Source organism: Emydura macquarii, unplaced genomic scaffold, assembly GCF_026122565.2.
Source record: "Emydura macquarii macquarii isolate MOO-44397 ecotype Brisbane River unplaced genomic scaffold, CSIRO-AGI_Emac_v2 contig_212, whole genome shotgun sequence".
NCBI classification, from domain to species: Eukaryota; Metazoa; Chordata; order Testudines; family Chelidae; genus Emydura; species Emydura macquarii.
Window position 1 is genome coordinate 14,232,888 of NW_027130349.1, and position 26,896 is coordinate 14,259,783.

Below are 26,896 nucleotides of genomic sequence, written 5' to 3' on the forward strand. Positions count from 1 at the left end.
GGTCTACAGGCAGAAGATAAAACCCCTTATTGCTGGCCAGTTTCCAAACTACTCACCCAAGATGTATCTCAGGAGTTTGTATGCTCCAGTCAGGCCCTCATGACCTCCAATTAGTGCTTTTTCTTCTCTTTTGTTTTATTTAATCTGGAGTTAACCTAATCAAGACATTCAGTGATCCAAAGCCTCCACTGCCCAAGTGTCCCTTTCCACCCACTCATTTCCCCCTCACCTTGTTAGTCTAACTACAGAGATTGGCAAGACACTTGCTTACCAAAGCAAAGAATCCCACTTTAATATCCTTGACATGCTTTCCCCTTCTGAGGGGCCAAAATAAACCCACACATATATCTGTGGGGGATTCTGAGGAAGAAGAGAAAATGTCTTAATCTTCTTTGGTGTCTGACTCTGAGCTTGTCTCCCCGAGGAGATTTTTTAATGCAGAGGGCATGAGCCACTTAGAATAGTAGTCAAAGCACTACACTGGTTTGAGGATTCTATACCACCTACTGCCTTAAATGACCTTCCCAAAAAGAAAAGAGATTTCTGTGCTGTTTCCTGTTAGAGAAAAGGATTGATGTTTCGGGCAAAAAGCATATAAGCTTTGTAAGGAAGAAAAAGAACCTCGGTCTCCTTACCAAAAAAACATTTTTATACTGCAGGGTGTTGTGTTCCCTTACACGGAACATTTTCTCTATCTAACCATCTGGTAAAGAAGATAGCTTCTATCTTAAAATCGTTTATGTAATCTAAGAGCTTGGGAGCAGTTTTAATTTCAGTTTTTGTCACAAGATCTCATATTATCTAATTTAAGGATGTTGAGATGGCGCTAGCCTCCCTTTAAAGGGAGCGAAAGAGACAAAATGAATTATGTCACTTTAGCTACTGCCTTTCTAGCTGATACCTTTATATATTTGCCAAACCCATGGCCAGTGGAGCAGTAGTTGATAAACTTCCTGGGTCACTGAGTTTAGGAACAAACTAAATCTCCTTTCCCTACCACTCTGAGTAGGTAGACTTTTTGTGGTATTCTGTCTAAAACAAAAAGAAAATTCCTTAATTTAAAACTAAGTCTAGAGAAGTTGAGACATTTTCAAGATTGGTCAGTCTGTTACTGCTTAAAAGCTGAAAAATTTCTTCAGAACAGTGATTCCCAACCTAGGGGGCAGGATCTCTTGGGAGGGGGCGCCAAAGATTCCAGGGGGTCCATGAGGCTTCAGCAATATTGAGGTCGTTTAGGCCCCTGAGCTCCATGCCAGATGCAGCACCCTGGAGTTCTGCACTGGCTGGAGCAGAGGAGCAGCCCCCCGCCCAACCTCATACCAGCCAGGCATCTGGCTGGAGAGGAGCAGCTCCACGTTGGTGGGAGCCTGGAGCAGCCCTGGCCAACCCGCCAGAGCTGCCTCCATTATCCACCCCCAGGGATGGGAAGAGGTGGGGCCACACGGGGCGTGCAGTGGCAGCTGCGCCAGGGAAGGCTTAGCTTCTTGCTCAGGTAAGAGTCATTTATTATTATTATGTAATTTAGTGTTATCATTATATGTGTTTATAGGGGTTATATGTGTTTATGGCCGGTGAGGTGGCAGGTCGCGGGGGTAGAGGGGGTGAGTTTTTACCTGGTGTTAATTAGCGGGGCTTTCACTCAAAAAGGTTGGGAACCACTTCTTTAGAAGACCATACCAGCCCCACAGATGTTTCTAGTTTGTGGCTTGGGGAGTAACAGAAGGGACAATGCTTGGGAGGTCCTCATTCCAGTATTTCCAGATTCTGACTTCCTGCATTTGCTACACTCCTACTCCCCTAAACTTGTTTCAGTTTTGGTGGACAGGTAGTATTACTATTTTCTCAGAATGGGGAAAAGACTATCCAACAAATGGGTTCTTTCTGTTTCAGAGTTTCTACGTAAAATTGACCTCAATTCCCTCATGTTCAATAAATGTTATTTCACATTGCTATATTTATACATTGCAGAAAGACATGCTATAAGCCAGTGTATGTATCCCTTACCTCCCAGATATTTGTGCTAGTCTTCCTGTCCCTTCAGAGAAGTTAGATGAAGACATTTACTCCCTGTTTTTTCTTGTACTGAAGGATATAGAAGCTTCAGAGAAATCTTTCATTTGAAATGGTTAAACTGCTTTTTTTGAGGTACAAGAAATTCCAGATGGAATCTCTTTGTTCTCAGTAGCAGCTGTACAACAGAGAACTTTGAACATCTACAGGTCTGTAGTGTGCCTAGCTTTCATATATCTATTGTAGCATCTCATCATAAATATTTAAGGTTCAAGATCACCCAGCCTTTTCAGTGTTCACCAAGTTCTTCTAGCACAATTCTGTGAATTTTCTTCTAGAATCTGAATGTAGTAACAGCCACCTTCAATGGGAAGGCGTTCAGGTTCTGTCATATTTATACAGTTGCTAAAAGTCAAATTTATTTCATAATCCCAGATTGTGATTAAAAAATGTGCTCCCTTCTTTCATCATAGGAGTTTTAATAAGATGTCAAGAAAGAACACATATGGGAGCTTGCGTCAATACTTGGGAGAGCCATATGTGACTGCTTCAGACAAGGCTTCAGAAAATGGTTCGTCTAGCAATCAAAGTGCCCTCACAACCCCACCCATCTGCCAGAGAGTCTTGCAACTCATTGGCTTAATGACTTCTGTCTTTGATTTGATGTTTATTCACAACAGAGCCCTGCTTTCCTCCCTACTGTAAGTGGTACCACAAATTTCAAGCTCTGCAGAAGAAACTCTCCATTCTGGAGAATGTCAGGAAGTGTGTGCTCTGGCTGACCCAACCTTCTCATCTTCTCCAGGAAGCTGCACTCCCCAATCCTCATAAGACCGCTGTAAATGATATTCTCTGGTCTTCTTGGATAAGGAGTCCATGCAAACCAGGTGTCTGGCTAGAGAAGGGCTCGATATGCTGGTCATGAAACCTGTCTGACCTCACAATCAGGTAGAATCCAATCAAGCTGCTACTACTTAAAGTTTTATTTTAGCACACTGAACTGTATGAGGATTTAGTGTAACAGCAGTTAATTTGCATAAGTGTATAAACTAGATGCTTACAAATTTCACTTTGTTGCTTAATGGAAATGCTTGTCAGAAGGCTGAGGTGTCCATGGCCTGCAGTATATATAGTACAGACTTTTGTTGTCTTAGATGACCCTGTAGAGTTAAGAGCCACAGGAATCATGCTATGTGCTGTGGGGAGATGAACCCTGTAAACTTCAGATGTTGCTTGTACTTTTTGTGGTGAATTGTGCCCATTGTGGCTGGCTGTCACAGGATCAATCAATCCTTTTTTTCCAACCTCTCTCTTTTTGTTTATTTTTAGAGTAAAGGGGACTACGTGTCTGTTGCAAAGTCTAGGCTGATCTCTGATTTCTAATCCTTCCTCCAGCCAAACAGTCGAACTGAGAAGAGAGCAAACCTGCTGTCAGTAGCAGCACAGCATGAATCTTTATTCTGATGATCAGTATGTACAGGCTGTGCTGCTTCAACAAGTCTACTGGAAACATACAAACCTGGAGGATAAAAATTTTATTTTATTAATGGTAATTATGTGAGTAAATCTGTTCCTGTATTTTGAGCAGAGGTAATTCGGTGTCTTTAAAATTAAAAAAAAAAAAAAAGTGTGTATGGCAAAAGAATAGTAACAACAATCTTAATGAAAATATAGAAGTGACCCAGTCCTGAAAAGAAACCTATGTGCAAGGACCCTTACTCCTGTGTAGTTTCATTGATTTCAGTGGGATTCTGTTTGTGAGTGTAAGAGACCTCCCTGCTTGCTTCAGTTTGCAGAATTCAGGATTTAGGACAGTAACCTGCAGGGGGTGAAAGATAAGAAGCACAGAAGGGGAGTTTGGCTCTTCCCTGTGGGCTAGAGAGTAGTCTTAGTGAAGTGTGTAGGGGAAATACAGGTTGTGTGCAGTGGTGAAAGCAGATTGAAATAGGAGGGGGAAACCTCATAGCATCAAGCACGGAAGAGGGGAGCTCTACTTACCAAAGCTAGAGAAGAGGAGAGGCAATTGCGCTTCTCTTTCACTCTTAGTTTAAAGTCTGATTATACGAAGCGGGATGAGTGCTAAGGCCTTCCTAAAAGAATACCTTTGAGACCCTGATATTTGGCTGCCAAAGTCTTCAATTTCAAGACTTGAGCATATTTTTTCCTACTCTCTGAAAAGCTTATATTTAGGCAGTAGCTTTGTCAAGCTGAAAAAACTCTAGCACTGTACAGAGGGGAGAGGACTAAAATATAGAATGGGTGCAGAGGGGACTGATTAAAAAGCAAATTTACTAAAGGTTTGGAAGATGAGTGCTGAAAAAGAGCAAGGTTTACGGTAACTCCTGTAGTAAGTGGGAGGAAAGATTATTTACATGAGTGGCTGGAAGCTATTGTGAGCATGCAGTGAAGTTGGAACACTGGGTTTGAAGCAATCCCCACTATTTATTTCCTCAAGATGTGTTCTTTTAAAGGGTATATAGATGATTACTATATTCTCTTGCTGTGTACTTCCTATAAAGTTTTCCAGTTGGAGGAATTCTTCAGTGATATGGACTAAATATATATAGCTCTACACACATTTTCTTTGCTGCTTTTAGCATAAGAATACTGTCTAGTGCCAAAGAACCATTGCCAATCCTCCTCCTCCATATTGTATAGCAGCATGGAGTATCTTGTTTTGCTAGGTCCCTCCAATATGCAACTTTGTGTAGCAGTATGCGATCACCACTTGCTGATGAGTTAAGATGCCTTCACCTATGACTAGAGCTAAGGGGGAACTGGCTTTTTCATTTCATGGGAAAGTCCACACTTTTGACATTTTTTTTCCATTCCAGAATGAAACAAAACCAAATTTAAAAAAACATTTCTCTCAAAATTAAATTCTGAAACCAATTTCACTTTGGGTTGATCAAAATGTTTTGTTCCAATTTTGACTTTTGTTTTCCATTTTATATTATAATTTGTAATAAAAAATATTGAAATAAAAAACAATTTTGAAACAAAAATCAAAATGTTTCATTTTGAAAAGGTTGGAAATTTTGACTTAATTGAAACAAGCTTTTCTGTTTTTCTGAAATGGACAAGTTTCCATGAAACTTTTGACAAAACCCCCTTTTGACAAATCTACATTTTCCTGAGGAAAAGGGTTCCAATGGAAAATTTCCAACCAGCTCTACTTAGAATTCTTTGGGTTTTGAAGGCTTGTCTCAGCCACTGCTATTTGAACTTTATTTGTTTACTGTCTTTCACTTTGCTGCAGTCTTCCCTTCTAGCTCAATGCTACTTTCATTACTTTACTTCAAATATATATGGTCTTCTCCAATGTGAAACAGGGGAGTCAATCATTAAGCCCCTTTATTTCTGATTACTTTCTTGACAAATTGCTTCCTTTTCTCTGTTGTTTTACCCCATAAGATCCTCTGCTGTCCTGCTAGTCTCCCTTTCTGATGAGATTCTTTGCTGTTGAATATGGTTACTCAGCCTTGTTTGTCAGTTGTCTTAACCTCCTTGTTACTACTTTCAAGTACAGGTATATTTGAATATACACACTTCAAATTTTAGTTTCTCCACTGTAACTGACTGCCCTGTTTCATTTATCTGCTACTAGTTCTACATGGTTGGTTGTTTCCATAGTCTGGAGAAGACCTTGCTGAAACATAATCAATTTATTTGAACTTGCTCTCTTGTTTCTAAGCTGGGTTTAATTACAAGCCAAAACTACATTTAGTTTCTTAAAGGCATAGGAGGGGCCATATCAAATCATCGGTCCATAGCCAAATGCCCTTCCTCTGACAGTGGCCATTATTCGATGGTTCATACGTGAATTTCCTACCTTTTGTTGCTCCTGTCCATTTATACAAAGGTGCTGATTTAGGAGGAAAGATTATCTTCCCAAATCTCCTCTCCTTTCCCCTGCCATTTAGCATAAGATTTAATTATCCTTACCATTATGGAAGCTTATGTCAGCTAAACTACATTTGTGACACACAGGCTATGCGGACAGTGCTCTTATCTGGAGTGAATTTTCAGCCTGATGTATGCAGTTAAATCCTTAGGCACTAGATTGAAATTTTAGGTCACTATCCTTAATTTACGACACTTCTAAGGACAAATAAAGAGGTGATGCTATTTGTTAACATAGGAGAGTCATCAGCCTTATTGCTCAGTGTCTTCAGTTTGGTATTGTTTTATGTTATAACCTTCATGCTATTTATGTGATTTAGTTGGGGGTTGGTCCTACTTTGAGCAGGGGATTGGACTAGATGACCTCCTGAGGTCTCTTCCAATCCTAATATTCTATGATTCTATATGCAGTTTTTTAAAGAAAAGCCATTGTCTTTTGCTTTGAAAGACAAAAATTCGCATATGAAAGTGTGTACTGCTTGTTTTGTGTATGAAATAGACTTGAATGGTTTTGTCAGAACCGACTGGATTACTGTGTCCCTGTACATTTACACTGCACCAACATTGTGCTAAACGTTTAATAGGGCCTATACTATGTCTAACTTGAATAGTGAAACAGCCAATAGTGAATTACTGCACCAAGGTTCTGAACAACTGAAAATGGGAGAATATAATATAAAGTGCACATTAAGAGTAACTATTAGTGGCACGAGTTTGCCAGAATAATTAGCTCACCTTTTTAGTTCTGCTTAACAGTCTACTTGCTGACACAGCACCATTTTTGTTTCAAGGTTTTTGTAACAAAGTAAATTATGTGCTACAGGGCACAATTGTTTTCTGAGCATCACTTTTTAGAGTTGAAACCGAAGGCTTCTGGATAAACAAGTCATGTTCTAATTAGGTATGTCTGTTTTCAGCAAAATGATGTTGGAATGTAAAACCATCAGATTAATTAGGATTTGATTAAAGCAGCATAAATGTGTCATTGTACAATCTTTTCCGCAATAACAGTTCCTTTGCTTGGTGCTATGAACATGTTCTTTTTGTAGTATCAAAAGGTATCACCAAGTTACCCAGGAGAAAACTGGTATATATTGTAAAATGTAGTTTTTTAATTGTTAAATAAAAATGATTACATTCCCCATGAGATGTTTCTAGAAATCTGTTTTCTCTTAAGCATTTAGAAAAAGAGAGACATACCCAAAACTACCAATATACTTGGGTATCCTTGTTTTTGTCGACTTGAGTTTATAGAGGCTGTAGGTAGAGGGTAATTACAAATAGAAAACAAAACGAGTTTCTAACTTTCTTGGGCCATGTTTCAAAAGTTCATGAATGTTTGGAATAGCTGTGAACTAATTATAAAAATAAGAAAGAAATTTGAAAAATTCTGAAGTTAGTTTTGTAAAATTATTGAGATTTTGCACGTGTCTGTGTATTCGAAATTGTACCTTTTTAGTATGTTCAAACATCTCTCCTCACTCCCACCCTTGCTTCTCAAACATTCAATAGGGAACTGTGATTCTGTCTGGGCATTCCTCTCTACTGCTGATGCCATCTTTTTCCCATTCTCTACCACTTCAGCTTCCATTCTTCAGTTCCATCTTTCAAAGAAAAATTTTTCACAAACATTAAGGGTGAAGTCATGAGCTTGATTACACACCCGCACAAATGGTGATGGGGCCTGACAAAACCATTACTTCCATGTGTGGGCTACTCACATAACCAAACCTTGCAGAGGGGGAAGAACACAGGCCATCAGTGTAGAGGAAGAAGTTGTGCCAGGAAAAGGGCTGGTTCAGTTTACTTCTCCCATGGAGCAAATGAGTCTGAATTGTGTCTGAAGCACAAATTGGTGCCTATTTTGCTCCTAAAGCAGCAGTTACTTAAACTTCACTGCCAGGTGCCAATCCAGCCCTAAGTTTATACATGCATATTTATGAAGAAGGCTGGTTTCTGGATTACAGTACTTATTAAATTGGTAGAGGAGAGAGAGAGAGACGGAAATAGTTTTCTAAACAGTGCAGAGTTTTTAGTTTATTTTTTAATTTAATTTTGAATAAAACACATTCATTTGAAAAAGGCACCCCAAAGGCCTTTTTATGAGTTGATCCTCAGTTTATTGCCTTCTGTTTGTAACAGACTTATTGAACCTGAGTCTTCAGGAGTCCTGTGCAGAGAGGGCTTGCAGGGCTGGGGCCCGCTGTCATCAGCATTGTTTACTTGGAAGAATATAAAGATGACAGTGCAAACTTTCTTAACTACTGTTAGAACAGATCCCACTTTTATAATTAAGGCTCCTATCCTGCAATCAGAGCCATGCAGGCAAACTGCTGCGTCCCTTGACATGGATATGCCCATATGAGTCCAGTTGCAGGATCAGGGCCTAAACTCTGTTTATAGTCATGTTTCTTCTAGCTTTCTGTATTCTCATATTAGCTAAGTATTTTGGACAATATTTTTTATTCATTAATTCTGTATGTCTTTATTGGCTGACATAAAACAAAATTCACTCCTCACTTCGAGTGTGTTTTTTCCTGTCATATTCCTTTAAAATGTGCTAGGAGAATTGTAAATTTGCTTTAAATGATCAGTTTTCAATTCTTAAGAAGAGCTTCTCTTTGTTTTGTTTTTGATGAGAGAATTCTCTTCAAAGTCATTCAGTGAGGGGAAAAAACATCACAGTTCTTGTTCAGTCGACAAATCGTTAACAATCTGCCATAAATTTAAGTTAAAGTGTGCCTGTTTCACATTGAAAGGAAAAAGCAAAATATGCAAAAGGGTGCCTCCCAATGTGAACCTACATCGTGGAAGTGAAATAAACGTATGCCAAAGGGAAAAAAGATGTATACATAAAATGGAAATACTGGATATGTTCAAACCTTAAATCATCTTGTGTTAAAATATATATATAACTTATTGCTTATGTCTACACATTTGAAAATGTGGCACCAAATTGGTCCTGTTTATATCAATGGCCTTTCTGACTCTGTACTCATTGAGATCAGGGTTTTGTGTCTAGAAAGCAAGAAAATGTTAGATAGGTTTAGACTGTTAACAGCCATCCAAAACACACCGGTGTATTTTAGATAGTTTAAAAAAAAAAAAAAAAAAAATGTCTAGGAGGAGTCTGGCAATCCTGTCAGTAGTTATGTTGTCTCATGATTTGCTACATTTGCAAAGGAGAAGCCAAAAGTGTAACTTCTGCAGTGTTGTAGAATCTGAGTAAATCATATTGCCAGATGTAAAAAATTATGGTTTATTTATAGTTCATTTTGAAAATGGAAAACCCTTCCCTTTCCTTTCTAATGCCATCTAAACCAGTGACATTCATATAGGGCATTAGACAGTATCACACATTGCTCAGTGTTGGGAATAAAAAGTTTCTGAACATTTGAAACCTTGTTTTCTTGTCAAGCAGTAGAAGTTCTGTGGGGTCAAATGCTGAAAGCATACTTCTATGTTTTAAATTTAATTTTTACATGACCGTTTTGACTTGTTTTGAAAGATATCCAAATAAAGTATGGTGCTACCAATTTGTTATTAGTCCCTAAACAAAAAGAGTGACCCCCTACTTAAATTCTAAATAGGAGGTGAAAATAATACTAATGACTCAGCCAGGTATTGGTTGGCCTAGTCATATGATATATATGTATGCATAAGAACTTCTGGGAAGATAAATTTAACTTTCTTGATTTACTATAGTTTTACCATTAGTGCGGGTGGTACTATTTAATGCAAATTAATCATTCCATCTAGATATTATAAACAGCAAGGCAGAGCCTCAGTAGTTTGGCCACATACTGAAAATCACCAGTAAAATAAAACATTCATACTGTACTTGGAAGAGAAAGGGGTGTGAAGCTGGAGGATTCAAATTCAACCAGTCTGCCTGCTGTCTTGGTTGGGATGAGGAACTATTCTCTCATAGGGAGTTCAGGGAATGATCCTTTCTGTCCTCCAGAAAAACAATGTAGGTGAAAATGCCTGTTGCTCCACAGGAATGCTTCCAACTTCTCTGGAGAGTTTTCCCACTTATCCTTGTGTGTACTGTACTGCCAAGGTAATTCCCAATCTTTCCCCTCTTGAATGCCCAAGTACTGTTCTAAACATGCCTGTGGATTAATTGTGGACTAATGTATTTTTCTTTTTTGTTTAAAACTAAGAACTGTAGTCTTTCTGCCAAAACCTGGATTAGTGGAAGAGTAATGTAGAGTCTCCCAAGTTAACTTGACTCACCTTATCCCCCTCAACAAAAATTAGTGTTTGATTCTAAGAGGTGGCATTGATATTTATGATGCAGTTGCTTGATGGAAGATGATGGCAACTTGGGCTTGCAATTTGGTTGGATTTGCTCTCTAAACTAAAATGAGAACAGATGTAGGGGCATGAGATGAAGAAAATAAATATATTTATGAATGCTACTAATCTGTACTTCCCAGCCTTTCTCTGATGGACCCCTCTTTAAGATAGAGTAATAGATGGATGACAACTCCAATCACCTCTCTTCATTTCTTAACACAGTTGCCACCATATCTCTGTTTCTCTATCCATCTTTTCTCCTCTCTGTCTCTGTTCTTCAACTTTTTCGTTGCTTTCTATATTTTATTCCTTTTGATGTTGGTTCCCCTCTCCCTTGCTGGTACTTTCCTTATTTCCCTTCACCAGAAGGCCACATGCTGTTCAGGGTGTCCAGTGGTGTCTCTGTAGGACTGGAATGCATATGTTCTCATGGGTTAACTGAGTTGGCATAGAAGATAGCACTGTAGCCCTGTACACATAAGCTGCTCCAACAGCTGTTAAATTCAGGGATGCTTTGGGAACAGGGAAAGGAAAATCAGACACCTTTCAAGAGAGCTGTCCACTGCTTTATCTACAGCAGTGGGAATAAATTTGCAGTGGAAGCTGGAGTGAATCTGGGAGTCATGCTGTTGATTTACCCCACACGTTGGGAAACACACTGTACTAATCGAAGACATTGGTCTAATGTGTTTCAGAGGACTTGGGTGTATAAAAGTTATCGAGGGGACCATTTAGGAGATTAAACAGACTTGGTTCTCCCTTTTCACCTGCAACTTGTATAAGAAATTCAATAGATCCTAAATAATGTTGTCTTAACGGGAACAGTGCCCATTTATTAATTAATGAGTATGCATTTTTATGAGTCAAGATGAATTACAGGTATTAATGATTAGACAGTCTAAGAAAATTAAAAGTGGTGGTTAGCCAAATGAATTTTCAACTGCCAGTTCAAGCAGATAGATTTTAAATAGCCAAATAAAAAGTTCACCTTATGTTTAAAAATGTTTTTCTTTTTCTTTATTTTTTTGATAAAGAGAAGCTAAAGTAATGCATAGTTAAGCCTAGATGTGACCTTAGCCTACTTGGTGGCTACAAAAAAGCTAAACCTGCAGTTGACAGGTTCTGAAATCCTGGTGCCTCATGGCTACATAGTAAGCTTGTGAATTATAGATCTTGTGTATGTCTTATGTTGCAAAAGGTTTATTACTAGAATGAAAACCTCACACAGTCAAAAGAGAAGGGCATCTTTTGTACATTAGCTTTTCCCCCACAGCACAAACCTTGACCTAATTCCTGAACTGAATTTTTGGTTGCTGCTGAGTGTGATGTATTTGGTAAATAATGTTGGCATGTTGGTCTATGCTCCATTTCACTGTTAATATGAAATTTACTTCATCATAAGGCACTTAGGATTTTTTGGGTGGTAAAGAATGTTCTTGTTTTCTTCCTGCACAACATTGCAAAAAATATTAATACAAACACTAAATGTTTCCATATCTGTGTATGGGAGTCCCTTAAGGTACACAGTCATTAATTAAATTCTATTTATCATATTCCAAGTTTTTTCCACTACCTTGTATTAGACATTTTAGTTACATACCATTCAAATTTGTTGATGCCTAACTGATGCTCAATTGTTTTAGTGGACCTTGAATCCTGCAATCTCTTCCAAATATTCATGTGATCTTTTACAAAAATGCACACACATCAAATCCATTTAATCATTGTGTTTTGACAGTATCATGACCATATCTCAGTGAGACATAATGCATTTCCTGGCTACAGACAAGGCCAATCTGACAAACTTTTGATAGTGACTTCATGATGTTCTGCTTTTAAATAAAGTGGTATTTTGTAGAGCTGTTGTCTTGACAACTAATTTCCAACTAATAATAGAAAACTGAAGGAGAAGGTCCTCTAAAAGTCCAAATTTGCCATAATTTCTTGAAAAATAATCCAGACTTACTCTTGAATGTAGAGCTGATTTAAAAAAGGTGGGATCATGTATATGAATTTTAAATTAATTGTTGCATACAGTTATTTAAAAAAAAAAACCTTTTCACCATAGTAACTTAATTTTATAGCAGATTTTTTTGTTTAGTTTTGTTTGCACTGGAAGAATGTTCTGTGCTGTTTAGTCTGTAATGGAAACCCTTTCTTTGCACTGGAATGGCTGCTCCATACATCTGTGGGTATGTTTAGTGAGTTAACCTGTCCTACATCCTTATATTTTGATTTAGATCATAAATGCCAATGATAAGTACTCATGCTGGTCTGGGAGAGTTCCAGCTGAAACTCAGAGAACAAGAATGCTTTGCTGTCTTCATATGAGACACTGTACGAGAGAGAAAGAAAGCAGGAACTGGTTTAGTCATATGTGTAATCCATACTTGGTGTAGACCTTTTGATCTGTAAACAGTTACTCATAGTGTTTCAATACTGAAAATGGCAACTTGTGATATTTGAAGAAACCAGATGAATCTGTGACAACCAGAGCCACTTTGTAACAAGATGGATAGCACCTAACCATTTCCCAGTAGTTCTTTTCCTTTCCTTCTCTCTTCTACTTTTTCCCTTGACACATTCTAAGATGACGGCTGCAGTATCTTCTCTTGCAATAGTTGAGACTGGAGACTGTGCAACAACGTTATGTAATATGATGATAATTGCCTTGGTCACTTGACACTACCTGCCATAATGCAGTGAATTTGGAGAATTACAAAACATTCTAATTTTATGAATTTTTCCAAATTATAGGCGGGGCTGGTAGCATCATTTATTAATAAGGTTGCCTGACATTTCCGATTAACACAGCCTGTTTTCAGTTGCTTGTAACTTTGCCAAATGTTAACCATTTGGACTGTAATTTTCTATGCTGAAAGCTTGCCTCCGGCTGAAGTATTCTGGAAAATTTCAGTCAGAATGGTTCAGCGGTTTCCAAGAATGAGGCATGGGAACAATACATTTGTTTTTTCAGTGTTAAAAAATGTCTGGCAATCTTTTCTTTGGAAAACTCTAGGGGCCCCTTATGCTCTGTAGCAGAGACTTCAGATGTGGTAAGAGGGTGCCCCTTGTGTCAGGGAGGCGCCTTTTGCTTTGCATGTGAAAACCCGCTCAATTTTAGCCAAGTAATAAATATGAAAAATTGCAGTTAGCACATCAGAGCTTCCCAGCTAAAATCGCTGAAGATTCCAACTTCCCTGAGCATGCTCCATCCCCTCACAGCACCTGGTGCTGACTAGACTGTGCACAGACTGCACAGAGGGACTGAGCATGCTCCCGTCCAGAATTACATGGGCATTGCCGGACTTTGTATGAACTGACTACTTCTAGCTGCTGTGGACTGAGGTAGGGCCAGGCTCTAAAACTGAGAGCAGGGAGCCTGTCTCTCCTGTGTTCTCGATGACACTTCTTGCAGGCACCCAGGCAGCATGGAGAAGAAAGCAGTCTGGTAACAAAGTAGAAGGTATAAAAGCCAGAGCTGGGGGAGGGAAAGGAGCAGATTGGGTTGAGGAGTCTGGTGAGATTGTGGCTGGAGAGTAAGGGAAGTGAAACTGTGACTGAATGGGCAAGGTAAGGAGACCAGGAGTGGGCACATGTCTGTGTCTGCAGGAGAGATACAAGTTGGACAAGATCCTGAAATGGGGGGACTGATATGAGAAGCGTGATATATGGATTCTGGGACTGTAGGCAAAGAGTGGGACTGGGCCAAGGAGCCAGGTGTGGGTAAGACAGGACTGGGACAGGGACAGGTTGAAGCAATGGGCATGGACAAACACCTGTCAGGGATGGTCTAGAATAGATAATGCTTGGTCTTGCCATAAGTGCAAGGGACTGGACTAGATGGCCTTTTGGAGGTCCCTTCCAGTCCTATGAGTCTATGCGGGGAGTTGTCAGACAGCATTGCAGGAATGGCTGAAGCAGTTGGGATCTCCCAAGATTTCTAGTGGATGGTAAGCGTTAAGGAAGACAGGCATCGACTGGCATAAACAATAGCCATTATTTTTTAAAGATCTTTTTCTCTGAAATGCATTATTTCTAAACAAACAGGACTTTGCTTTAATAATGCTGTCTGGTGACTAGATACCACTGCTCATTGTTCCCAAGATGCAGAATTGCAGGTACTGAACCTTGACTTGGTCCTGCTGAGATAATCATTGTTGGGTCATAAGGACTGCAGCCCAAGCCCCAGTCTGAAAGTGTGAGAATTTCATGATTCTACCCTGTGAGAGGTGACAGCTCAGGTCTGTGATGTGAGATCAGGTGTAATTAGAGACAGTGTGCTCCTCAATTTCTTCATGGCTAACTTGAGACTTGGGGTGGGTGTGTGGGTGTGAGATTTGCAGGAGTACTACGCACTGCACTGAAGTCAGTGGGAGCTCTGCGTTGAATGTGCTAAGTGCTGTCTCATACTAAGTTCTCTGAAAAATCAGGTCCTAGGTATCTCAAATTGAGCACCTAAAATTAATGGATCCTTTTGAACTTAATCTCTCTGTTCATTAGTTCCCCCTCTGTAAAATGGGGATAACAACACCCCCTCCACTGCCAGAGGGTTTGTGAAGATAAATTTAATACTGTGTGTGAATCACTCAGTTATTGTAATGATAGGTGCAATAGAAAAACTCATGAGAAAAATAACAACTTTATCTGCAGAGAAAGGTTTCAGTATTGTGTAGTAAATAAGTCATAGGGGCCACACATTAAACAAAGAGGAGAAAACCAAATACTGCATAGCTGCTCCTTAAGTGAGCACTATCCATCTTGTTCATTGAGTAAGGCAGGGGTCCTGTGAAAAAATAGTATGTGATCATGTAATTAAAGACTATATACATAATGTATGCAGACCAGGCAGCCAAATTAAGGCTGCACAGGCAATCTTATTTCTGGGTTTTCCTAACTTTTGAGTGATTGACTAGGCAACCTGTGAACATAGATTTTTATGTGTAATATGGACTTCAGTTACAAACTTTGCTCAAAATCTAGGGTAATAATGACTTGATGATGAAGTATGAGAGCCTCTGGAAAATGAAGACACGAACCAGGTCCACCCAGTTTCTACTTAAGCATTGAACTGTAAATATACAGGGGCAGATCCTCAGTTGGCGTAAATTGTCATGACTCCTTTTGTCTTAAAAGTTGTGCCTGTTTTCATTCAATTTCTTCTCTTTCCATGAGTTGTGAAGTATATCTTCAACTATTTGACAGTGTTCTGAAAATTAAAATCAACATAAAAAAAAAATAATAATCAAAGCAGCCCCTGCTCACACTAGGTGGCACTGTTCAATTTTACCACCTTAGCTTGTTCTTCAGTGGTTCAATTCTTGTCCATTTCAGATGAAAGACCCAGGTACATGTTTTGTTACAGTGCATCCTCAGTGAAGTTGAACAGCTCTCCAGCATTTTCTACTGTGGTAATATTTAATCTCAAAGAAAGGCTAAGATAAGGCCTCAAGAGATGCTCACTTATAACACTTATTCTGATGAGAAACCCATGAAGCTTTGGCTCAGCATTAAGTTCATTCTCAAAGTGTAAGTTACTTTGTAGAAGAAACTAATGTATAGAAAAAGACCAGGATACAAGAATTCATATGAGAAGTCCCTTAGGAACAGACTATTCAATTGTTGCAAGAAGATCAGTATGATCCTAGACTACACCAAAAGGGATTATTTGAGTAGAGAAAGGAAACTGTTATACCACAGTGAAAAGTGCTATGGTGAGGACCTTTATGTAGAGGTGTAAATTGTGGTGGGGAGCTTATTTAAATCAGTGTAAAACAAGTTCAGTCTTACAACTCGAAGTCTGTGGTTGTGAGTAAGCGATTTAATAGAGATATCTACTACATCCATTAAATGTTTGGGAGGAGGGAATATTTGTGTTTAAAAATATCTATACTAATTTATATTAATATTGGAACTTGGATAAAAATCCTCTGTAAGTGAGGTAACTGTACTGCAGACTCTTTATGCTCAGACACCTATTGTGAGACACAGACCCCTTGGCAAAGGGTCCCCCGTTCTTTGCAACATCTCACCCCATACCTGACAAATTCACTGTTCTAAACAAATGTCGTACAGGATATTTATCCATAAAGAGTTACATATGAGGTGCATCTACCGAAAGCTCATATCCTGTCAAGATTCATAATCATTATGATATGTATGTACGGGTGACAATTAAGGAATAATGTATTTATACTGAAGATATTCCATAAAAAAATGGTATGTGTGACAGTTTTCAGGATACTCAGGACTTACATGTAAAATGACATCTGACGACACTCTGCCTTCTTACTAAAGAATAAGTGACCCACATAAAATCCAACTAGTTTCTGTTCCTTGGCTCAGGAGGGGTTTTAAAAAGCAGGTTTTCCTGGTGCGTCCATCTGATAAGATCCGCTTTTGTGGTGTGGATTTGCAGAGACTCTGGCCTGCAAATTTCCCCATCACAGAAAGCCAGGCTGTGGGACCATCCAGTGTGAGAAGCGCCTACTGGTAGAATCTCTCAGGAGGCAGGTGAGAGAGCTACAGGAAGAGGTGGCTAGGCTGAGGAGCATCTGTGCAGAGGAGGAATGAATTGAAAACATGCATATGGATACCTCCAGGTTTGAGGAAGCCCTCCCGCAGGAGAGGACTGCGGTGGCGCCACCAGAGCATGAGGAAATGGTTCCGTGATGGAGGAATCAGGCTGCTGGTTATTTCTGGCAGCAGGCAGTGCTCCACCCCTGCTCCCAACCCACTGTTTATAGAGAGAAAAAACAGTATGCTGCTCTGGCAGTGAGAGATGGGACTCTCCTCTGAAGGTGGAGGAGGAGAAGCCACATACCTCCAAGGCTGGGAGGATCGTGGCCACCACTCCCAAGAGGAAGTGAAGGGTGGTGGTGGTCGGTGACTCCCTTCTAAGGGGAATGGACACATTCACCTGCCAGCCTGACCTGGCGTCCCAGCAGTACTGCCTGCCAGGGACACCTCTCCAAGCCATTACGGAAGGATTACTGAGGATCATCCAGCCCTTTGACCACTACCCCATGCTGCTTATCCATGTGGGCACTAATGATACTGCAGTGTATGACCAGGGGCAGACCAGAAGTGACTGAGGGCTCTGGGAGTGAGTTTGAAGGAGTTGGGGGCGCAGGTGGTGTTTTCTTCAATCCTTCTGGTCAAGGGTAAGGGTCTGGGCAGAGACAGACACATCCTGAATGCACGTGCGTGGATGGTGTCGCCCAGAGGGCTTCAGCTTCCTCAACCATGGGATCCTGTTCCAATAAGGACTGCTGAGCAGAGAGGGGAGTCCACTTGTCAAGTAACAGGAAGAAAATCTTCAAATACATACTGGCTAACCTTGTGATGTGGGCTTAAACTAAGTTCGATGGGGGCAGGAGACAAAAGCCCACTAGTAAGTCAGAAACTTGGGGACCATGGTGAAGGATCAGAATCTGGAAGGAATATGGGAAATTGCAGCATGGACAAGGACAAAAAAAAAAAGGGAATACAGAAGGGAAATCTAATGAACATCTTAGATGTCTGTATGTTAATGCAAGAGGTGTGGGGAATAAACAGGAAGAACAAGAAATACTAGTGAATAATTACAATTATGACATAACTGGCATCCGAGAAACATGGTGGGATAATTCACATGAATGGAATATTGGTATAGAAGGATACACCTTGTTCATGAAGGACATGGAGAGGGAAAAAAAGGAGGAGGTTGCCTTCTATATCAAAGATGCATATAGTTGCACTGAGGTCAAGATAGAAGTGGGAGGCAGACCTGTTGAAAGTCTCTGGGTAAGAATAAAAGGGGTAAAAAACAAGGGTGATGTCATGGTAAGAGTCTAGTGTAGACCACCTAATCAGGAAGAAGAGGTGGATGAGATTATTTTTAAACAACTAACAAAATCATCCAAAGCACAGGACATGGTAGTGGTGGGGGACTTCAACTACACAGACCCTGTTGGGAAAATAATACAGGAGGGCACAGATTATCCAACCAGTTCTTGTAATGCATTGGAGACAGTTTTTTATTACAGAAGGTAGAGAAAGAGACTAGGGGAAAGGCTACTCTGGATTTAATTCTGATAAAGAAGAAGGAACTGGTTGTGAATATGAAGATGGAAGGCAGCAGCTTGGGTTAAAATAATCATGAAATAAATTATAAGAGTTCATGATTATAATGATTGGAAGGCGGGAAGACAGTGGAATAAAGACAGCGAAATTCAAGAACACAGACTTCAGAAAACTCAGAGAATTGGCTGGGTAACAAGCCATGAGAAGCAAGTCTAAGGGCAAAAAAGAGTTCAGGAGAGCTGACAATTTTTAAAGACACATTATTAAGGGCACAAGAGCAAACAATACCAAATGCACAGAAAAGATAGGGAGTATGGTAAGAGGCGACCCTGGCTTAACCAGGAGATTTTCAATGACCTGAAACTCAAAAAAGAGTCATACAAGAAGTGGAAACTAGGTCAAATTACAAAGGATGAATATAAAAGACAACAGTGCAAGCATGTAGGTGCAGAATTAGAAAGGCCAAGGAACAAAATGAGGTTAAACTAGCTAGGGACATGAAAGCATTTTACAAATACACGAGAAGCAAGAGGAAGACCAGGGACAGGTTACAGCCATTGCTCTATGAGGAGGGAAAGACAATAACAGAAAATGTGGCAATGATGGAAGTATTAAATGCTTTTTTTGTTTCAGTTTTCACCAAAGAAGTTAGCAGTGATTGGATGACAAATATAGTGAACATCATGTAAACAGGATACGATGAGGCTAATATAGGAAAAGAATAAGTTAAGACATCTAACTTGTCTAAATAATTCTTCAAGTCAGCAAGGCCTGATGAAATACATCCTGGAATAATTAAGGACCTGGCTGAAGAGATCTCTGAGCCATTAGCAACTATCTTTGAGAACTCATGGAGGATGGGAGAGATATCCAGGGACTGGAAAAGGGCAAATATAGTACCTATATATAAAAAGGGGAATAAGGACAGCCCAGGGAATTATAGACCAGTCAGTTTAACTTTGGTACCCAGATAGATGATGGAACAAATATTAAAACAATCAATTTGTAAGCACCTAGAAGAAAATAAGATAAGTAACAGTCAATATGGATTTGTCAAGAACAAATAATGTCAAACCAGCCTAATATATTTCTTTGACAGGGTAACAAGCCTTGTAGATACAGGGGAAGCATACATCTAGCCTTTAGTAAGGCTTTTGATACTGTCTCACGTGACCTTCTCATAAACAAGCTAGAGAAATATAGCCTAGACGAAGCTGCTATAAGGTGGTGCATGACTGGCTAGCAAACCGTACTTGGAGAAGCGTTATCAATGATTCACAAACAAGCTGGAAGGGCATATCAAGTGGGGTCCTGCGGGGATTTGTTCTGGGTCTGATTCTATTCCATATCTTCATAAATTAATTGGATAATGGCTTAGAAAGTACACTTATAAAGTTTGTGGGTGAGACTAAGCTGGGAGGGGTTGCAAACACTTTGGAGTAGAGAATTATAATTCAAAATGATCTTGACAAAGTGGAGAAATGGAATAGAATGAAATTCAGTAAGGACAAATGGGGTTGAGGATCAAACATTAGATTGTGAGTGTCATAATAGGGATCATATAAATACCAAAGAGGTCATTGCCCTGGCTTCAGTGTTCTCTGTTTTCATTCTAGATTTGTGGCAGTGTAGCTTGCCTCAGGAACCCTTTCTCAAAAGGGGGGGTGGTTCTTCATGTCAGGAGGTCCCCTGCTCCAAAACTAATGCAGCCAATGATATCTTGCAATTCATACAGACTTAGTAGAAACTTGTTATAATTTGGAAATACAGTATGTGTAATTAAAAACTTGTATCATAATGCAGTGGTTCCCAAACTCTTTACTAAGGTGAACCCATCAACTGAGTTTTGTTTTTTTTGGGCAATGACCATTACTTCTGTTTTCCTCCCACCCCCACTTCTCAGCCCTCCAGCCCTCTGTTCAGTTCCCACTGCTCTCTCACTCTTGCTCTCCTAGCCCTGGCCTCTCCTGCAGCCACAGATGATTGCTTTTTCCTTGCGGCCAGGCCATGATTGCTGCCAGGCTGCTGACATTCTGCTCATTGGCATTTCCTCTGCACTGCTGCTGCCCAAATCCTGCTCCCCAGGCTGCTGCCTGCTGCTCAGGGGAAGTGAGAGTGGGATCCATTGTGTGAACAGTCAGTAGCCTGTCCTTGCATGCCCTGGAGGTGCTTCCTCCACGCTGCTGCTGCTACTTCCTGGATCCTCCCCACGCTGATGCCTGCTCCCCAGGGGAAGTGAGAGTGCAGTGTGGGGAAGCGTCTCCAGGAAACATGCAAGGTGGAGACAGGCTGCTTCCTCAGTCCTGCTGCTGCTGCCTACAGGAGGTGGGGGCAGAAGGAGTGCCTCTGGAGCATATGCAGGAGGAGGCCAAATTAAGGTGGTACAGGTATTTCCTCATTTTTGAGTGCTTGATTTTGTAATTTTTGTCTTTTGTTTACTGTAGCATTTAAAAATATAATATGCTGTGGAGAAGAGCACTCCACACTTAAAGCAGAAGATAAAACTTCCCGTGTCTGAGTGTAAGGAAACCTCATTTAGATGCAGATTCACTGTGTATTAAAAGGGTTTGTTGACAGTGGGTCAGTGCTTTCAGAGCACTATGGACAAAACTGATGTTAAATAAAGTCACCATCCTATAAACAGTTCTTTTTGGTCAACTTGAATAAGATTGTGGAGCAAGTAGAGCTCCTAGTCTGAATATTTCAAATATGCCAGATTATGGCCACTTTCCATCATATCCTGGTATGCCATGTGTTAAATAGACAAGGATCAAAAACACTTGCAGAGATGGCATTAGTACATCTCTCACATTTTGCTCTGAAAAATTCTCATTTAATAAAAACTAAGAAGAAGGGGAAATGGTTTCTCAAATTCTGTTTAAAGTATTAAAAAGATACTTGTTGAACAGTGTGAATTTGATGTGTTTAAATAACATCTCCATGGTAGGTTGGCTTGCAGTCTACATAGTTGAGTAATACAATTATTCCTGTTTTCTCAGCCTAATTAATCACATGTACCAGAAGAATGTGGAAAAGTAATTTGCTAAGGGCTGGTCTATACCGGAAACTTATATATCAGCATAGCTATGTCTCTCAGGGGTGTGGATTTTTCACAGCCCTGAGAGATGTAGCTATGAAGACTTAACTCCTGGTGTAGACAGTGCTAGGTCGATGAAAGAATTGGGGAAGGCGGATTAACTACAGTAACGGGAAAACCCATCCCATCACTGTAGTGAGTGTCTACATTGAAGCACTATAGTGGCACAGCTGCAGAGTTTTAAGTGTAGTCATAGCCTTAGAGAAGTTATCTCCAGGGAATCCCAGTCACTGAATGCATTTACAAAGGTCTCCATGGAATTTATAAGCAAAATGTCAAGTAATCAAGAATTATACCAGTCTGGGATGACAAATCCTTTAGAAACAATGTTTTCCTATACAAGACTCGGTGTGCAAATACTATGATAAAAAGGGTCATGTTGACTGTGCCAGCAGCTGGAACAAAATGATTGCAGGAAAGTTGGGAACTGGTAAAGTTGGTGGGAGGAGAAGGAGAATGGCTATTGAGATGTAAGAGGAGAAAGGGCTTATATCCTATGTGGCTGAGCCAGAAAACAGAGAGAATAATTCCAGAAGTAGGAATAACCTTGCAGAGCCTAATTATATCAGGTCCTTGGCATGGCTTTTGTGTGACTCTTCTTGCAAGAACAACACCTCTGGTTGGAGGTGGATACAGTGGGTAAAATCCTGGCTAATTTAAGCTAATGGGAGTTTTGCCATTGACTTCAATGGGGTCCAAGATTTCACCTGGAAACTTCATTATTATATCAGATACAGTGTGTTGCACCCAACTCTGCCTTGTTCCTAGGCAATCTACCAAAACTACAGATATTCACGTTGTAACTATTGACTATTGGTGATTGTTACTGTGCAGGTCGAACTCCCTGAGTGCACACCTGGAGTGCCACTATTTGTGGGGGAAAGTGGCCATTTGTCTCTGTGAGGCTTATAGACCTGAGTTTGTCATCAGGCTAACTAGTCATGAAGACCATACTTCAGTTTTCCAGGGAGACCAGGGTTCCATGAAAGACATCACTCTAAAGTGAGAGGTTGTACAAGGGGAGAGTAATACCATGTGGTATCAGACCAAAGGTTGAATTGGATCTGAAATGTCTCGTCAAAGCAGCAGTTTGGTTATCTGTTATTCACAGCAAATAGGCAAATCCCCCTTGTTCTAGTGGTTATTGAGGAAAAATGATGTAACCATCAAAATGTCAATAAATATTGTTATAGGAGTGAGTGAAGAGAATGCATGTAGCTCTGGATGGATCATAGCCATCTGTTTTTCTTCTTTTATTTTATTGAATAGTAAGGGAACTATTAAAGAGCAAACTAAAATGTGCTAAAACTGAACGGCACCATCTTGTGTGGGCAGATTATAACGATAATTTCATTTTAAGTTTGTAACTGTTTGGTTTAGCTGAGTGTTGGGAAGTGCTGAGCATCCTCCAGTCTCATTGACTTGGATAGTGGAAGGTGCTTAGTACCTTTCAGGAAGCCTTCATCAGCATACAGAATGGTGAGCAATCTCCTCTTTCCAAGTATATGCGGTTTACCATTTCCCCTTTATTATTCTGTCACTGGTAGGTCACTTCAAACTTGTGTTTTCCCACTGCAAATAAATTAGGTTTATTTTTAGAATTTCCCCATTACAAACTCCTTACATTTTTTTGCCTTAATGCAAGCTCTCCAGATCAATAATCTTTCCTATGATAAGGTGTCTTAATACCTCAATATCTTCTTAAGATCTAACCAGAGTCTGCATTAGCAATACCACTTCATTTTCACATATATTCTATTTTGATTCTAGTGCATTCCAATAGCCCATTAACTTTTTTTTTTTTTTTTTTTTTTTTTTTAAATTGCGGGCACAACGGGGTTCCCATACAGACAGAGCTGTATATTATGAATTGCGTAAGACCAGAACATTCATATTGTACAGCATGTGCACTCTAAAGAATGCAGGATACGCATGCTTGTCACTCTATCTCAATATGCTTTCACTCTCCCTACTTCACTCTCCAAATCCCTTTCCCCTATAGCTTTGCCATGCACAGTGAGTGCCAGCAACACAGTGAGAAAGACTGGAATCCTAGTCTCTAAAGCTTTCTGTACTGATGCTTCAGAAGAAGATTGGAGAGCTCCTAGTCAAGGTGAAGTGGCAGGAAAGTGCAGTGTAGTATTAGGAGTGAGAGAGACTACTATATAAGGAAAGGGTGTATAAAGGAGAAGAAGATATGAGGGAGTGATGGATATATCAAAAGCAGAGTGGAGAAGATTTGTGAAAAGACTGAACTGAATGCGTGGTGCAGGGAGAAGCACATCTGAGAGCAAGTGATGGACAAAAGATGTATCAGTTTGGAAAAGCAAAACATGAAAATAGCAGATTACTCTAAAGAATGTATATAGTACTACAAAAGCATGTCCAAAAACCCAAAAGTTGGGAGTGCTATACATTTTAGTTGTTTTAAATTTTTAAAATATATTAGGAACACTGTTGGATCAAGGAACTGGGGTTGGGGTAGAGAGCCTCTTACCTTCAGTTTACTCATTCAAATCCAGCCCAGATCTGAAAGTTGTTACCTTGTGATGGCTATGTAGCATGACCTATCTAAAATGTGTTTTGTGAACGTACGGCTGGTCTACATGGAGCATTAGTCCACACCAGCGTGTCATGCACTGATTGGCCTCTTGTGAACCCTGTTGATATGCACTAAAAGTTCCCTAAAGCACATTAATGTAGTCTTGTTTCATTGAACTAGCAGCTTGAGTTTAACCCCAGGTTCACCTACAAGCTTTCACTCAAGCTGCTCTCCTGAGTTAAAAGCCGACATGCCATGTCTTCACAGTGTCCCTGACCAAGGGCAAAGAAACTTGCATCGAGTGTGGCAACTATAGGCTGATATCATTGTTATTGGTCCAGTCAAGTCAAGTCATGTTCTGCGTGATAGGATGCAGCTGCTTCTAAAACACATAGTCTTCATAGCAGTCAGGTTTCATTGTTGGGCAGATGACCATGGACTTTGTCCTTACTCTCCAGCTTCTGGCTGAACTGCACTGAGAATTTAACCACCAGCTTCATGTGGAGTATATGATCTCAAAGCAGTTTTTGATTCGGTCATCTGGTCAGCACCGGCTCACACTGAAAGGCGTTGGTGTTCCAGATGTTCTGCTAAATCTGGTGTGCAGTCTTCGTACCAGAACTGGTTCAAGAGTGCCTGTTGGTTCATGTTTTTCCCCACATTTCTACACAACCTTAGGTATGCGAGGATCATTCTTGCCCTGGTTATTCTGTCCAGCTATCGACTGCCTATTAGGACTTGCTGCTCCTCACATCAGAATCAAGGTTGGTCAAGAAGTATTTAGTGATCAAGACTACAATGACCCCAGTGTCTTACTTGTAGAGAAGTCAGAGAATTTCAGCCTTGCCCTCCTAGGTCTCCAGAATGCATCCTGCACTATGCGGTTTAACGTCTCATAGCAAAAGACCAAGATCCAGAAACTCAGAGCTGGGCCACCAGAACCCCCTTTGCAGGTGGAGTCGAACACCATGGACAGCACTGATGCGTTCAAATGGTTGCAGCAAACCGCATGTTCTTTGATGAATAGATCTTGCTGCCTCCTGAATGAAGTCTCATTTACAGATACAAAAATGTGTGTGCTGGGACAAAGTTTGGGTTATGTGTACTACTGATATTGCTATATGAGTTAGGGAAACTTGGACGCTCTTACGGACAGACTAGGAGCAGCTAAAGGCATTCCACATACGCCGTCAGCACCAAATATTGAGCATAAAGTTGTTTGACTTTGTGCAAAATGTTACAATCTCAAAAAGATTTTGCCTTCCTTCAGTTTCTCATTATATTCAAAAGTGGCATTGCACGCTCTTTGGCCATGTCACCAGGATGGACAAAAGCACCCTTAGCACACCATGCTCTCAAACTCTCCTTCAATGTGAGAAGTGGTGCGCACCCTGATCCTACCTGCTGCTGCCCACTCTAGAGACTCGTGGATTCACAGGATTAAGCCAGATCTGTGAACGTCACTATATGATGCCTGGTGTGACTCCACCAACCGTCGTCGCTCTGGCTGGTGCAACACTCCCTAGTAAACTATGTGTGTTTGATGGATGTCTTTACTGTTGTTTTAATCTGCATTAGCTAACATGGGTTAGCTAACTGGAGATAAGAACACAGCTTTTTTTACAGTGTGGACATAACTTTTGTCTGTCTTATATAGTCACAGTGGGAATCCTGTGTCATGCTGGACTGGTAGGTTTTCTAATTCTCACTCTCCCTTTTAGAATTTTTCTAATGGACTTACTGTTTTTATAAGCAGTACCAGAATAAAAATACTCAGTAATGCTGTATTTTAGAATGCCAATTTGGGTTGTGTGTGTTCCTATTAGTTTCACGCAACAGGAACGTTTTTGGTACCCTCTGTTGGTCACTCCTTCTGTGACTTTTATTGTCATTTCTTCTGCATCTCACAGAAACAGTACAACCCCTAAAGAGAAATTATCCTTTAAATTTGAGGAAAAACTTAAAGTGGTGACTGGAAAGGAAAAAGCATATAATGTGTTGAACTCTGCACAGCTTGTAAGGAGAAAGCTTCTTTGCCACCAGGGGAAGATTGTCAGGCACTCTGTGGGGAGTTTTCCTTTGGTTGCTTATTTTGTCTGAGCAATTGCCATCTTACACCACTCTGATTCATAACTAGTATCTTCTTTGGCATCTGAGCTAGTTCTCTGAGCTTTCCTTCGAATTTTTACCCAGAAGCTTTCTTTTTTGGTAGTCATTTCTTCAGACAATATTAAATATTTTTTAAGAATAAGAGTTGTCATATGCATTATGGAGGAAAGTGGTAGCAAAAAGATGAAATAAAAAGGTAAATGCTGCAAGTGCATTAGCATGAGTTAGACCATGAAGAAAATAAAACTTGACTAGCTGGGTGTATTGTGTATGATTCAATGCATTTTGCTTTGCCCCTTAAGCATATTGGACTCTGATTTGGCCTTTTTCTTGTTTTTAACTTTGCTGGGAAGACTGTCGTATGCAGTTTTTTTGGCTGTTACTTAATTTTCCCCCCATACAAGTTTCAAAACACCAATTATTGGGGCATATTCCTTCTAAGTCATATTTTCTAAAGTTAAAAAAAGGTTGTTTTTTCCTGTGTTGCACATCTAGTTAAGCGCCTCTATTTGCTACTCACCAGACTGCTGTGAGGGGATCAAGCCACTGAATTCCTATGCTTTAAACCTCTGGAGTCCGAACAGAGATCAAGCACTGGGGCCTCAAGGCACACTCTTGGGGTGCAAATCTCTGTCTAGCTTCCCCTCCTGAGAGCTGGGACCTCACAATCCACTTGCCTAGCCACTGGGACCTGTACTTCCCTTTCAGACTCCCCTATAGGTTAAACACATCCCAGAACTTCAGCTGTATGGGTATTCTGGGATCACAGGTTAACCCTTAAAGAGTTACATGGTAGATGTAACACATAACACACACACAGACTTTGCATGGGACTCTAACCCACTATTGCACTTACTTAATGCATGAGG

The 26,896-nt window shown here is 40.2% G+C and overlaps 1 long non-coding RNA gene across 1 annotated transcript; it reads left to right on the forward strand.

Annotated features, from left to right (window-relative positions):
* The first annotated feature begins 1,602 nt into the window (after window positions 1-1,602).
* On the forward strand, window positions 1,603-7,242 carry LOC137153116 (uncharacterized). Its single transcript, XR_010919701.1, has 3 exons — window positions 1,603-2,581; window positions 2,691-2,958; window positions 3,340-7,242. It is a non-coding gene; the product is annotated as an uncharacterized lncRNA (long non-coding RNA).
* The last annotated feature ends 19,654 nt before the right edge of the window (window positions 7,243-26,896 follow it).